Source organism: Clupea harengus, chromosome 9, assembly GCF_900700415.2.
Source record: "Clupea harengus chromosome 9, Ch_v2.0.2, whole genome shotgun sequence".
In the NCBI taxonomy this organism is placed as follows: domain Eukaryota; kingdom Metazoa; phylum Chordata; class Actinopteri; order Clupeiformes; family Clupeidae; genus Clupea; species Clupea harengus.
The window spans coordinates 9,145,749-9,158,820 of NC_045160.1; the positions used below are offsets into that span (position 1 = coordinate 9,145,749).

General features: G+C 42.3%; 1 protein-coding gene across 3 annotated transcripts in view; it reads left to right on the forward strand.

Moving 5' to 3' along the window:
- The first annotated feature begins 11,564 nt into the window (after window positions 1-11,564).
- Window positions 11,565-13,072, forward strand: part of klc3 (kinesin light chain 3) — a 29,948-nt gene continuing 28,440 nt past the window's right edge. For 2 of the 3 annotated variants that reach the window (XM_031573279.2, XM_031573280.2), the window contains exon 1: window positions 11,565-11,873. The gene's annotated coding sequence lies outside the window, so the exon portion shown is untranslated. The remainder of the gene's footprint in view (window positions 11,874-13,072) is intronic. The other variant, XM_031573278.1, reaches the window with a different exon arrangement.

Below are 13,072 nucleotides of genomic sequence, written 5' to 3' on the forward strand. Positions count from 1 at the left end.
AAGGTCCTCCTCGATGTGAGTGCCCAGGAAGCTGAAGTCTGATACCCTCTCCACTCTCTCCCCATTGATGGCAATAGGCTGCATGTCCGATTTTTTCCTCCTATAGTCGACTATCAGCTCTTTTGTCTTGGAGGTGTTGAGGACAAGATTGTTCAAGGTGCACCATGTCGACAGCCTTTGCACCTCCTCCCTGTATGCAGTCTCATCTCCTCCTGAGATGAGCCCCACCACGGTTGTATCATCTGCAAACTTAATGATGGCATTGCTCGGGTGGGTGGGAGTGCAGTCATGGGTATAGATGGTGTAGAGTAGGGGGCTCAACACGCAGCCCTGCGGTGAGCCGATGCTGATGCTGAGAGCTGAGGAGAGATGGGATCCTACTCTAACCCTCTGGGAGCGGTCTGTCAGGAAATTTCTGATCCAGTAGCAGATTTGCTGTGAGAGCCCTAAGTCCATCAGTTTGGTGACCAGTCTGCTTGGTATGATCGTGTTGAAAGCAGAGCTGAAGTCTATGAAGAGCAGCCTGGCGTAATTCCCTCTCTGTTCCACGTGTGTAAGTGTGGTGTGGAGAGCCGTGGCAATAGCATCTTCTGTAGCCCTGTTTGCTCTGTATGCAAACTGGTGGGAGTCAAAAGTGGGTGGCAGGCTTGTTGTGATGTGACTCCGGACCAGTTTCTCAAAACACTTCATGATGATAGGTGTCAGTGCCACTGGTCGGTAGTCGTTAGGGGTGCTGGCAGTGGTCTTTTTTGGTAGAGGAATGATTGTGGAGGACTTCAGGCAGGGTGGAATCAAGCACTGGGATAGGGACTGGTTGAATATGTTGGTGAACACACCAGCCAGTTGGTCTGCACAGTCCCTCAGCACCCTCCCAGTCACACCGTCTGGTCCAGCAGCTTTTCTTGGGTTCACTGCCCGCAGAACACACCTTACCTCCTGTGCCTGCACTGTGAGGGTGTGGCTACAGGGGTCTAGTGGAAGTGGCGTGGTCACATCCGGTGTATCAACTTCAAAGCGTGTGAAGAAGCAGTTTAGCCCCTCAGCCAGCGAGTCATCACCGTCGGCTGCAGTTAGGTTGCTGGACCTGTAGTTGGTGATGTGTTGGACCCCTTGCCACACCTGCCGTATGTTGTTGCTGCTGAAGTGGTCCTCAATCCTCCTCTTGTATGCTGTCTTGGCCTCCCTGATGCCCCTCCTCAGGTTGGCTCTGGCAGTCCTGTACTGTGCCTCATCCCCAGACCTGAAGGCGCCGCTCCTCTCCTTCAACAGCACTTTGACTTCTTTTGTCATCCAGGGCTTCTGGTTAGGATACACCCGGATGCGCCTGTCCACTGTGACAGTGTCGACACAGTGTTTGATGTAGCACAAAACAGTCGAGGTGTACACTTCCAGGTCCTGGTGCTTGAAAATATCCCAGTTGGTGGTTTCAAAACAGTCCTGCAGCTGCTGAGAGGCATCATCAGGCCAAGTCTTAATAGTCTTTGTTGTGTCAATTTATTTGACATACGTTATTAGAAATTATAAGATTGCCCTCTTTACAACTACTAGCTTGCCCTCTTTACAACTACTAGCTAGCTATAGGCTAGCTTGTAGGGAACGTTACCTCATCTTTGAAAAGCAAGCTAACAATGGCCAGGTCAAGGACACAACTTACTTTCGTACCACTGTCAGCAGTCGGTGGTTTCCCAAATAAATTAGAGATTTTTAAATATTTTGATGCACCTTCCTCCAGACATCTTTTCTTTTTCTCCATTTACGTTTTGGTGCCGATGACATGCTCTCACTGTCAAAAACGACTTTGTCTGCTAGCGAGTGACGCAAGTGTTGAGTAGGCGCACGAGAACGTACGTTCAATGTAAGAATCATCATCCTAAAAATCCACGTCGGCTGTGTAAGAACCCATTTTCAGGCGTTCATGAATCAGGCGGAGATCTTTCCTTACATTGGTCTTTCGAAGTCCGTAAGAACACATTTCAGAAGACACTTCAGAAAATGTTCGAAAACTATGCACCATGAGTGTGAATACAGATCGCGAGCAGTAGTATAAATTTCAGTCAGTGATTTCTGACAAGTAAAGATAGAGTAAATTATACGTGTTCTGTGAAGCATATACTATAGTCAATGCCGCAAAGTGAAAGGGAGGGCCATTGGGAGATAGATGTGGGCCGATATTTTAGACAACCCCAACCCCGTCGGCCCACCGGGGATTCCCCTGGTATCCCCGATGGCCAGTCCGCCCCTGCCTTAGAGGGTGAATTTTCGTATTCCTCTACCTGTTTCCTCTGGTTCCGTGTCTGTGTCTTACTCTGAACCGCCACTGCTGTCATCAAGGTTCATGTCAATATTGTTCTCCTGATCACCCTCCACTGTCTCATCCTCACTCTCCTCTGGTTGAAGAGCTAACTCTGCCCTGCTCACGTTCCCTCTCCCATGGCAGGCTTAGATTTTCTATGGATATAAGCAACCTATGTACTGGCTATACAGTCAAAAATAGCACAAAATGCTGCTCACAAAAGTGTATTTGCCACCATTGCATCTACAATATATTATCTTCTTGAAAGAACTGTATGGGTTTATTGACAAGAAATGTACACAAACTAGGGTTTTTAGTGGTGTAATTTATAATTCAGATAATATGTTACAGTCACAAACTGTCTAAAATTACAAAATATAAATCATTTTCTTTTTTACCTTTTAAATGTGATAAAAAGTTGTAAGCATTGTCTCAGAGTAGCCTAGTACTATGTTAGTTAATTACAGTCCAACAGGTTGAATGCACACAGATCACTTCCATATTTCATTATTCTCCCAATTAATTTGACCATTTTACAAAAAACACATCTAAACACATCACCACTGCCACTGAGAGTGGGTAGATGGCTGGATAATGTAATTTCTCAATTTTTTAGGGCCTACAAGCATAACCTCAGTTTTATCTGAGTTAAAGAGCAGGGAGTTGTTAGTCATCCATGCTTTTACATCTTGCAGGCAAGCTTCCATTTTGGGAAGCTGTACAATTCCACCAGGTTTCATGGAAAGGTAAAGTTGGGTGTCATCAGCATAGCAATGGAAGTTAATGATGCTTCCTCATGACAGCACCTAAGGGTAGCATGTACAAGGACAAGAGCAGGGGACCAAGAGCCATAACATACTCTGGTGTGATTGGATGGCTTATTATGGACATGAACAAAGTGAAGAGGGTCAGAAAGATAAGACCTAAAACTTCTTGGATATTGTAGAAAGGAAGCAATTTGCTTTGCTATTACTTTTTCAAGTGGAGGTTGGATATGGGCCAGATTATCAGATCAAGGTTAGGTTTTTTGAGAGATGGTTTGATCACTGCAATTTTGTTGTATCAGTACTTTTTGAACATTTTCATTTGAACAATACCGTGATAATACTGATTTCCGTAATCATTTTGGTCAATATAATTGTGATATAAAAATGTTATGCTGCTTCATCTCTAACACACACAGCTTTCATTTTAGCTTATTTGTAACATTACACTATTAGCCGAGCTATGACGATGTGCTTGTGTAAAATATAGCAGCGGTGGATGTGACTGTGGACAAAGCAGATTCAAATATTGCTTTCTACATGTTTATGCTTGTTGAACAGGTGTATTGATAAAGTATTGACTTTTTACTCACAAAGGTTGCAGTAACAAGCGCTAGTAACAACCCTAGTTGTCCTCAAATTGAATAACCTTTGAGATATCTTCACTTCACCTGGTTCACTTGTCTTCACTGCTGCCTCTCTGCTCTGTTGTTTTTTTACTTTGCTCTGCCTGTGTGTGTGTGTGTGTGTGTGTGTGTGTGTGTGTGTGTGTGTATCCTGCATAGTGTAAACAATCAGTCTCACACCAGACTCGAACTTGCAACCTCAGACATGTGAGGTGGGCGTGCTGTCGCTAGCATGGCTCCTCAGGTTTGGGGGAGTGAGGTTTACTCAGCGCACAGCACTGCCCCCACTGGCTACCATGACGTGTGTTTGTGGAGGAGCTCAGACCAGACACAGAGTGCAGGGGAGAGACTGCAGCATGATACAAAAATACACCAAAATGTTAACAAGTACCGATAAAAGAACCGGTTGTGTCGGAGCTTATCAATCCTACAGTCTTATAATAATTTGCAATGTGCAAAACGACCAATGACAATGAAGCCTTCCAAGTTCAAACTTGACAAGGAAAAGGTTAATGAGGAATTAACAAATAGCATAGCTAACAGTAGGCTAGCCTATATAGTACAAACTACGGCTCGTTAGCGAACTAAAACTATTAACACTATCACGTATAAAAAAGACGGTTTAGAAAACAAACATGTTTTAAAACAGCCTTATACTGATCAAATTATTACTTACAACACGTCTCCGTTCCAATGGTTCGGAGCTGTCGCGGCTGCAGTGAAAGATGTCAATATTATCGTGAAACGGGTGTCAATATGGCTGCATCTGATTGGTTAATAATGTTCTTACGCCAGTATTACATCGTGTTATTGGTTCGACTGATGGCGAGTTAACAAACTTTTACACTATGGTTTTGACAAATTATGCAGAACCTTTTGCTGGCAACAACTGGTTTATCGTTAGAAATAACATAATCATCCCAACTTTAGAAATCCAGGTCATCGTAAATTAAATTGCAAAGTTGAACAAATACGGGGCTTTGGCCCACCACCTACAATGCAGTAGCCTAGAAATGCTAAGCCCCCTGCACACTTCCTCCTATGCAGCATGCTATATGACCGCTCCGTTCCCAGAGTGCAGGCCTCCTTGTAATTCCAAGAATATCAAAAACCACAGTAGGAGGCAGAGCCTTTAGCTACCAAGCCCCCCTCCTCTGGAACAATCTCCCTGCCTCCATCCGAGATGCAGACACCCTACCTATATTCAAATCGAGACTAAAGACATTCCTCTTTAGTGCATCCTATAGCCACAAGTAATTGCGTCAACAAACCCATCACCTGCTGGGACAGCCAGTCAGCAAGCATAACTAGACATATCTGAACACACAAGAATTCAAAATAAAAATGTATAACACTGGGCTACAGACAGCGTATGTTCTACCCAGCAACCCTAACAAAGCTTACGACTAAAATCTCCATATGTACCAAACCAAACTAATTGCTAAATGCCAAACCAAACTAAAGGCTAAATGCCAGCATAACTAAACACATCTAAACACATGCAATACCCCCCTAATCAACAAAACCGGGCTACAGACAGCGTATGTTGTACCGTGAAGGAGTGCGACAGATCCCGGGTACAGCACACGGCGCGTTTTGCGACTGTCACCAGCCAACTAAATACTAAATAAAATTCCCATACACCTAGCCAGGCAGCCTCTCTCTCTCTCTCTCTCTCTCTCTCTCTCTCTCTCTCTCTCTCTCTATCTCCCTCTCCTTTCTTATCACATTGCTAATGCCTATAATAACCCACTCACTCTGTTCTTTTTCTTTCTCTCCTAATCTAGACTATCTTCGCTATGGGACGCTGCTGTAGTCTCTCCACCCGGTCTACCTGTAGAAACCCTCGGCCAATTGCACCCACCGCCACCACACTGCCGTAAGTCTACCTCATACCCTATGCTAGCATTTATATACAATAAATATTATTGCCACCATCGACATGTTTCTCTGTTCCTACTCCCCTTACCCCTGTAACAGTAACCCTATGAGCACAGTGTATACCCACTAAACTGGTCTTGTCTGTATTATGTATTTACCACCGGATGTCTGTATATATATTATGTACATCTACCAAATGAAGGCTATGCACAACACCTGTTGTTTCCCTTCCCCTTCTGCCACCCAACCCTCCCCCCCATCCCCCCTTCCTATCTCCACCCGGCCGACCTCAAGCAGATGGGTTCCCCCTTATGTGCCGTGGTTCTGCTTAAGGTTCCTTCCTGACTAACAGGGAGTTTTTTCTTGCCCGTGTTGCCATTGTGCTTGCACTAAGGGGGTTCAGGCTCTGGGCTCTGTAAAGCGCCTAGAGACAATTGTATTGTTATGGCGCTATATAAATTGAATTGAATTGAATATGTTATCACATTGTTATAGTTATAACTTCCCCAAAATATCAAACAAAAGATTTTTATTTTTACAAGAGGCAGACAACTGAATCTCATGCTCTCAGTGTTTTTTTTTTGTTTTTAAAGAAATAGAAAACCTAGGTGATATAAATCAGCTGGGGGGGGGGTTAGTGGCAATTAACAGCTCATGTCATTAACATATTATTGTGTTCCAATTAGTTACTTTGTTAACCGACAGACATGTATTTTAATAAAATAAATCATTACGGCTCTGAAATTGATGTTCTGTACTGACAGTTGAGGACTTACCCATTACAGCCATCAGTAGAGCTATCAATGGATACATTTTACATTGATTTATAGGTGTTGCTTGTTTTAAAGGGGCAAGTGGAGAGAGAACCACAATGCCCCAGTTATGACAAGCAAGTTTAATATAGCTGTCACGCCAGTGCTGAGCCCTACTCCTGCCACGCGCCCCCTGATTCAACACACCTGCCTCAGTCACCTTCACAATCCCCTGATTACCTGCACCTGGCACTCCCTCCACCACTATATAAACTCCTCACTCTCTTGTCTGGCTTCATTGTAATAAGGTTTAATCTCCACGACGCAAGAGGTTCCTGACGCCATGTCTCCCGTGATCATTCTAGCCATCCATTATTACAGTGCATGAAATGCCCTGCATTGTTATTCCTAGGCTTCTTATACTTCTTCTTTTTCTTTGTACCAAACTTCTGCGCTTAATTCAGCTCAAACCGCTTAACGTAGAAACTTCGTTCGAACTTTGGCGCGTAGGTCTTGTAAAGGACACGTATGCTATGTATGTTTTTTTTTTACTTTATATACTTTTCAAGATATTAAAGAAAAACTAATACAAATCTTCCCATTGACTTACATTGGGCCATTGTGACAACATAATAGGGTCATTAAACTGGCTTGCACCTGTTCTTCACTGACACCTGCGCCAAGGTTCCAAGGCTCATCTTCTCTCTGTCCCTCTCCATTCAACTGTAAAACTAGGAGACACCTTCCATTCTCTACTTTTTTTCTCACCATCTTTCTCTCTATCCCTCTCAATCTACTTTCTCTCACACTCCATCTCTCTGCTTCACTCCATTTTTTTCTCCTTCTTTCAATATTTAAGAGAGATAACTCTCATTAATCTCATTATCCATAGCCACTCCTGTTCACTCTTTTTTCAACTTTTTTGTCAGCCTTCTTTGACTTAACAGCCCTCTAACCTCCCTTCCATTTCCTTTACTTCTTCACTCTCTCTTTACTGTATTTGTCCATAGCCACTCTTGTTCACTATTCTTTCCTTTCTTTTTTCACTCTAGTTCACTCTTCCTTCCTTTTTTTCTTCCTTTCTTAACTTTTGCATTTCATGCACTGGTATTTCCTTCAGGAAAGGCAATTTCTAGTTGCTCTCTCTGTTCCGAGCTTGTGCGCTCTAGTTCTCCCTAGTATAACTCCTGTGCGTTGTGTTTATTGGACTTTATACCTTCTGAGCGTTATCCCTTGTTTTGTGGTTGAGCTCCCGTTTATTCACCTGTTCCCCCTGTCCCTGGCTGTTTACAATAAACTCTGTTAAATCCCATCTCAATGGCTAAAAAGAGGTCAACTGACCTCCCCTTGGTTAAATAATAACAGTGATGTAATGAGTAATGAGATCTGTCAGGCAGCTGAAAGAAAATGGAGGAAAACTAGGCTCATAGTTCACTGCAATATATACAAAGAGGCCATGACTGCTTGTAACAAACCAATGTGTCTGGCAAGAAAGGATTACTTTTCCAAGGTTATTACAGAGAATGCTGTAAATTCTGGAATATTATTCTCCACTATCAACCAGCTACTCCACACTGCCCCTACTCCTCCGCAGTCCTAGTGGGATGTTTTCACTGACAACTACACCCTGGCACGGTGGCTCAGTTGCTTGCACTGCTTGCACTGCTGCCTCACAGCAAGAAGGTCATGGGTTCGATTCCCACATGGGGCGCTGTTGGCTCTGGGGGGCAGGTCCTCCCCAGAGTGAACAGTGCTCAAGTGGGCTATCTCCCGGGCCTTTCTGTGTGGAGTTTGCATGTTCTCCCTGTGTTCACAAGGGGTTTCCTCCAGTAAGAACCCCAACAGAAAAAACATGCAAAATAACAGAACACATGTCCATCCCTGACCAAAGATGGACAGTTCACTTCACTTGGTCCCCGGGCGCTACAAGCTGCCCACTGCTCCTGGGGGGTCCTTGAGGAAGGACAGTCCAGGATGGGAAAAAGCAGAAACTAAATTCACAGCGATCTCAGGCTTACCTGCGTGTGTGTGTCCTGTGTCGCCTCCATATATGCACGTGTGTGTTCCAGTGTGTTGTGTGTGCCATTAAAAACCTGACAAAGGTCTTAATTATTTTTTTATTTTATCTATATTTTTCCTTCATACATGCACATTCCAAAACAAATGCTGTACTGCACCACTTTTGTGTAGTTGGTAACAAGGCTGCAAACAAGCAAAACAAAGCAGAAAACTGAATAAAGTTTCAGCAAAAATCTGAATTATTTTATTTTATAAAATACATTTATTTATAATGTTGCAAGGCATCTCAAACTGAAAAACAACACAACTAACAGAGCAGCAAGGCACAAATAACTCCCAGTGGCTGGCACTGACTAGGGAACGCTAGCAGCAGGGCACAACTTTACCTTATCTAGCCTGACACATGAACAAATCTCAGGAAGGAGAATGTCAAGTAGCACTCTAGCTTTTTAACCGCAAACTAACATTAAACGTAGGGGTGTGAATCTCTCATGAAAAAGTCGATCCGATTCGTATCTCGATACATGGGCACGATACAAGAAAAGATGCATGTTGATAAAAAACGATTCAGTGCGATTCGATGCGATGGGATTCAATGCGATTCGATGCAGTTCAATAATTGAAAACACTGCGTTGTGAGGAAACAATGGACCTCATTCTCGAACATTTTCTTAAGTGTCTTCTTAAATATCTTCTTACCAACTTCGAAAGACCAACCTAAGAAAAGATCTCCACTGCCAAAGTGCACTGATTCTTAAATTGAACGCGCATTCTCATGCACCTGAACTTGCATACAGAAACGCCCCGCTCCTTATAAGGGCATGCAATTGCAATGTGTGCACACTCCACAGGCAACACGAAAGCAACTTCAGACTGATCAAAATCATGTCAAAGCGGAAAGCGAGCACCGGTAAACGAAGTACACGCAGACCTAATTTCACCGGTGCAGAGTACGGTTGCAGAATCTAGATGTGTCCATTTTATTCCACTATATCCACGCGATTGAGTTTAGTACTTATGTATTTATTCACTGCCATTTGCAGTGTTCGTATAGTTCTTTTATTTATTTTAGGACATCACGATTTTTCTTCCTTGGCTGAAGTAGCTAGCATAGCATTGGCCATTGAAATGAATGGCGTAGCTAGCATAGCATTGGCCATTGAAATGAATGGGAGTTGTAATAAGTCATTCTCTACAGGTCTATATAATACCTCCATGTACCTCTGGGCGTTATTTTTGAGAATACAGCCTGATAGGCTTATGCTATGCAGGCTTTGGCCAATGACAGAATCAGAATCAGAATCAGGTTTTATTGGCCAAGTAAGTTTTCACAAACAAGGAATTTGACTTGGTAAAGTGGCTCTCAGTGTTTACACAAAATATACATTACAACACAATACAAAACAAACAGTGCAACGGTCTAAGAAGTTTAAGAAAGTATATACAAGGCGGAATGGCTATATACAGTAGCTGTGAATTGTTACACAACAATAGTGCAAAGAAGAAGTGGAGAGTGTAAGAAGTGCAGGGATAAATATATATGCTACAGTGGGTTAGCTGTTCAGTAGTGAGACAGCGAGGGGGAAGAAACTGTCATTGTTCTGAATGACATAAAATGCACCAGGTCAGTGAGTGAGTGTTTTGCGTAGCAACGACCGGGGCAACGACCGGTTCATGTAATTTTAATACCAATACGCGACGCATCGATGTAGTCGTATCTTAGACGCTAAAAACGGATATCAATACGTATCGGTTATTTTTTACACCCCTAATTAAATGCCATACTGTTTAAGGTGAACCTGTGACTAACACCTCTCCCTAAGTTGTGGTTTGCCTGGGGGATGGAAAGAATCGCCACCTTCTGGTCTATGTATTCCTGTCTTATTTTATCTCCGGTGAAGAGAAAAAGGTTTTCGCCTTTTGCCTCCCTGTTACGATACCATCAACTTAAAGAAATGGCAAACATAACATAAAGAAGCCAAGAGAAATGGTGACGGTGAAATGGTAATGTATTTATTGATAAATCAAGAGTTAACGGAAGAACATGGTGGCGGTGAACATAAGGAATAACAAAACAGAAAAACAAACCCTCACACAGTCTGCTTAGAAATCAAATGGGGGAAACTGAACTCCCGTTCAAACAAAAGGACAAAGGAGTGTGGTGAGTCTTCCGGGAATCTTCCTACTCTGAACTTAAACTAAGCTTAAAGCGTGCCAAAAACCCACCACCTGACACCACCAGTTCTATAGTAAACATAAAGTAAAGTACGCTTAACACAACCGGGTAGATTGCGTCAAACTAACGATAGCAACAAACAATGACTAAAGCAGGGCGCCAGCGGAGCACCGTGCAGCATGCCCACAGCAGAGTCCGACCGGAAGTGGAGACGGGGTGTGGCTGGAATGGAAGGGTGAGCCAGCGAGCCAGAGCGCGATGGAACGAAATGGCCGTCTTTTATAGACGAAGGCCAACCCACAAACGCAGCCCAATTAGACACCAGGTCACCTGTAGAGGGGGACAGAGAGAGCGGTAGGGAGAACAAACGCACAATACGGCTCCCCACGTAACACTCCCTCTTTTTTGCAATACCTCAGCACCTCTGACAATAGGCTTTTGAACTAAAAAGCATAATAATGACATTCTTACTGCTTTTAGATTATTAAATAATATCCTATGCAGCACTATGGGAGCGATGTTTTTAGATAATAATAATAATAATAATAAAACTTTATTTATATAGCACCTTTCATGCAAAAGAATGCAGCTCAAAGTGCTTTACAGCAAATACATAATATGCACAAAGAAATTACATGGACATAAAAATAGACATTGCCCTGATTTAGATGAGAGGAAAATACCTTTAAAGTACCTGACAGGCCTCAAACTCCTGAGGGTTCAAATTCAAAAGCACAGTTTAAAACAAGCAATTTCCCTAGGAGTTCTTATATTTGCAAATGCAAGCATTAGGCTACCCCTGTAATAATTTTGAATACATAAAGAAAAATACATAGAATGTAACAGGGGCTTCAAATATTTAGGCCTATGCTCATTTAACAAAAATAATTGCTGATGTTCTACGTTGAAGAAGTATGACAAACTGGACAAAATCCGCACCTATATGTAAGTGATGCAAGAACGTTTTGTAATTTAAGAAAATGTCATGTTTCATGTGGTCAGTTTTATGTCATGCTAAAGAAATCTATGATCCTTACGGTTTATCAGTGAAGTCAGGGGTTCCACAGATAGATGGCGTCCGTAGCGAAGGCTTTTTCTTCAAATCCGCCATGGGTGCTCGGGGACGAGCAAACCAATAATCCCGTCAGACACGGAGCACAGTTAATACACAGTTTACCCAGTACCACGCTGAGTAAATAAACATCGTAGGCTGTTAAATCTCCATTGCTTGGTCAACATTATCATAGTGGCATCATTAATTTAATGATAGTCTTGAACAACCAGTAGCCTATAGTATATTTAGGTTACATCCTCGAAATAATCCGAAAACGTCAGGACTAATGCGGTGGGGATTATCAACAGGTAGGTTTAATTCATTCTACTGAGCAGCGAAATAACAGCCTACACCTATTCAATGTCAGTGTGCGCAATGTCAAAATAATTACATCTCTGCGCACGTTTTCGGTTGCTGGAAAAACATTTGGTTGCGTGTTCGGGTAAAATACGCATTTAAAAAGATTTGTAATAAACCCAGGCTAACGGAACTGTTGGCTAGTCTACAGCATTGAGTTTGTGACATTGTGTCCAGAGATTCCAATCTAGACTCTGACTCTTAGATCTATAACGGCTATTACTTTTATTAACTCAAGTCTTCAAGCCTAGTTTGGAATAAGAATGCAGCCTACCTCACCATTTACCATTTGTGGGCTAACATGTCAAACGTGGCCCACTGTTGTTATCAATCTCCAAAAGAGAACTGTGAATTCTACTGCGATTGAGATATTTAAATGTAGCAGTATAAACAGTAGACGGTATAAACAGTGTAAAACTAACTTAATGTAGCCGACAGTCTGCTTAGCAGCTCTGGAATTATCATGTGCTGACAATTAACTTGATTTATTAGTCCCAACCAATCTCAATCTAATAATTGTGAAGGATGACCATACTTTTGCATGTGCCATAAATACAGTTAATAATATTTGTTTCTGTTTTTAAGTTCAAGAAGTAAAAACGAACTGTGTGTAAACATTTGATGAAATTATTATAGTAATTTGATTTTGTTTAGGTCTGCCTAAACTTTAGTTTTTTTAAAAGTGCTAGTCAAATAGTAGAAGAAGAAAAGAAGACCGCAAAGTTAATAGTCCCTCACCGACACAAACCTATGACAAAGTGTTATTAGGGCCATGTATGTTTTGAGTATGTGTACTTTGAGGCACCATTTTGATGTTTGAGGGCAAGTAGGGGTGCTTGGATAAGGTGAGTATGTCTGGAGCTCTTTGATCCATGACGTGGGGTTGTACAAGCTGAAAAGGCAAAATAAAGCAAGAAAAAAGTGTTGGGTTCCAAAGGAAAGACCCAATTGCAGACCAAAAATGCAGGCAAAAACTTAGAATTTATTGTACAAAAGGTTACTCAAAAAGTCCAAAAAGGCAACACACAAAAGATCCAAAATTCAGAGCAGAAGGAAAAAAACAAAAAGCCAAAACTTCTCACACCGGCAGATAATCAGGAGGACAGAGGCAGAAGAGTAATACAAAGTTTAAACAGACAGAGAGTCCTTT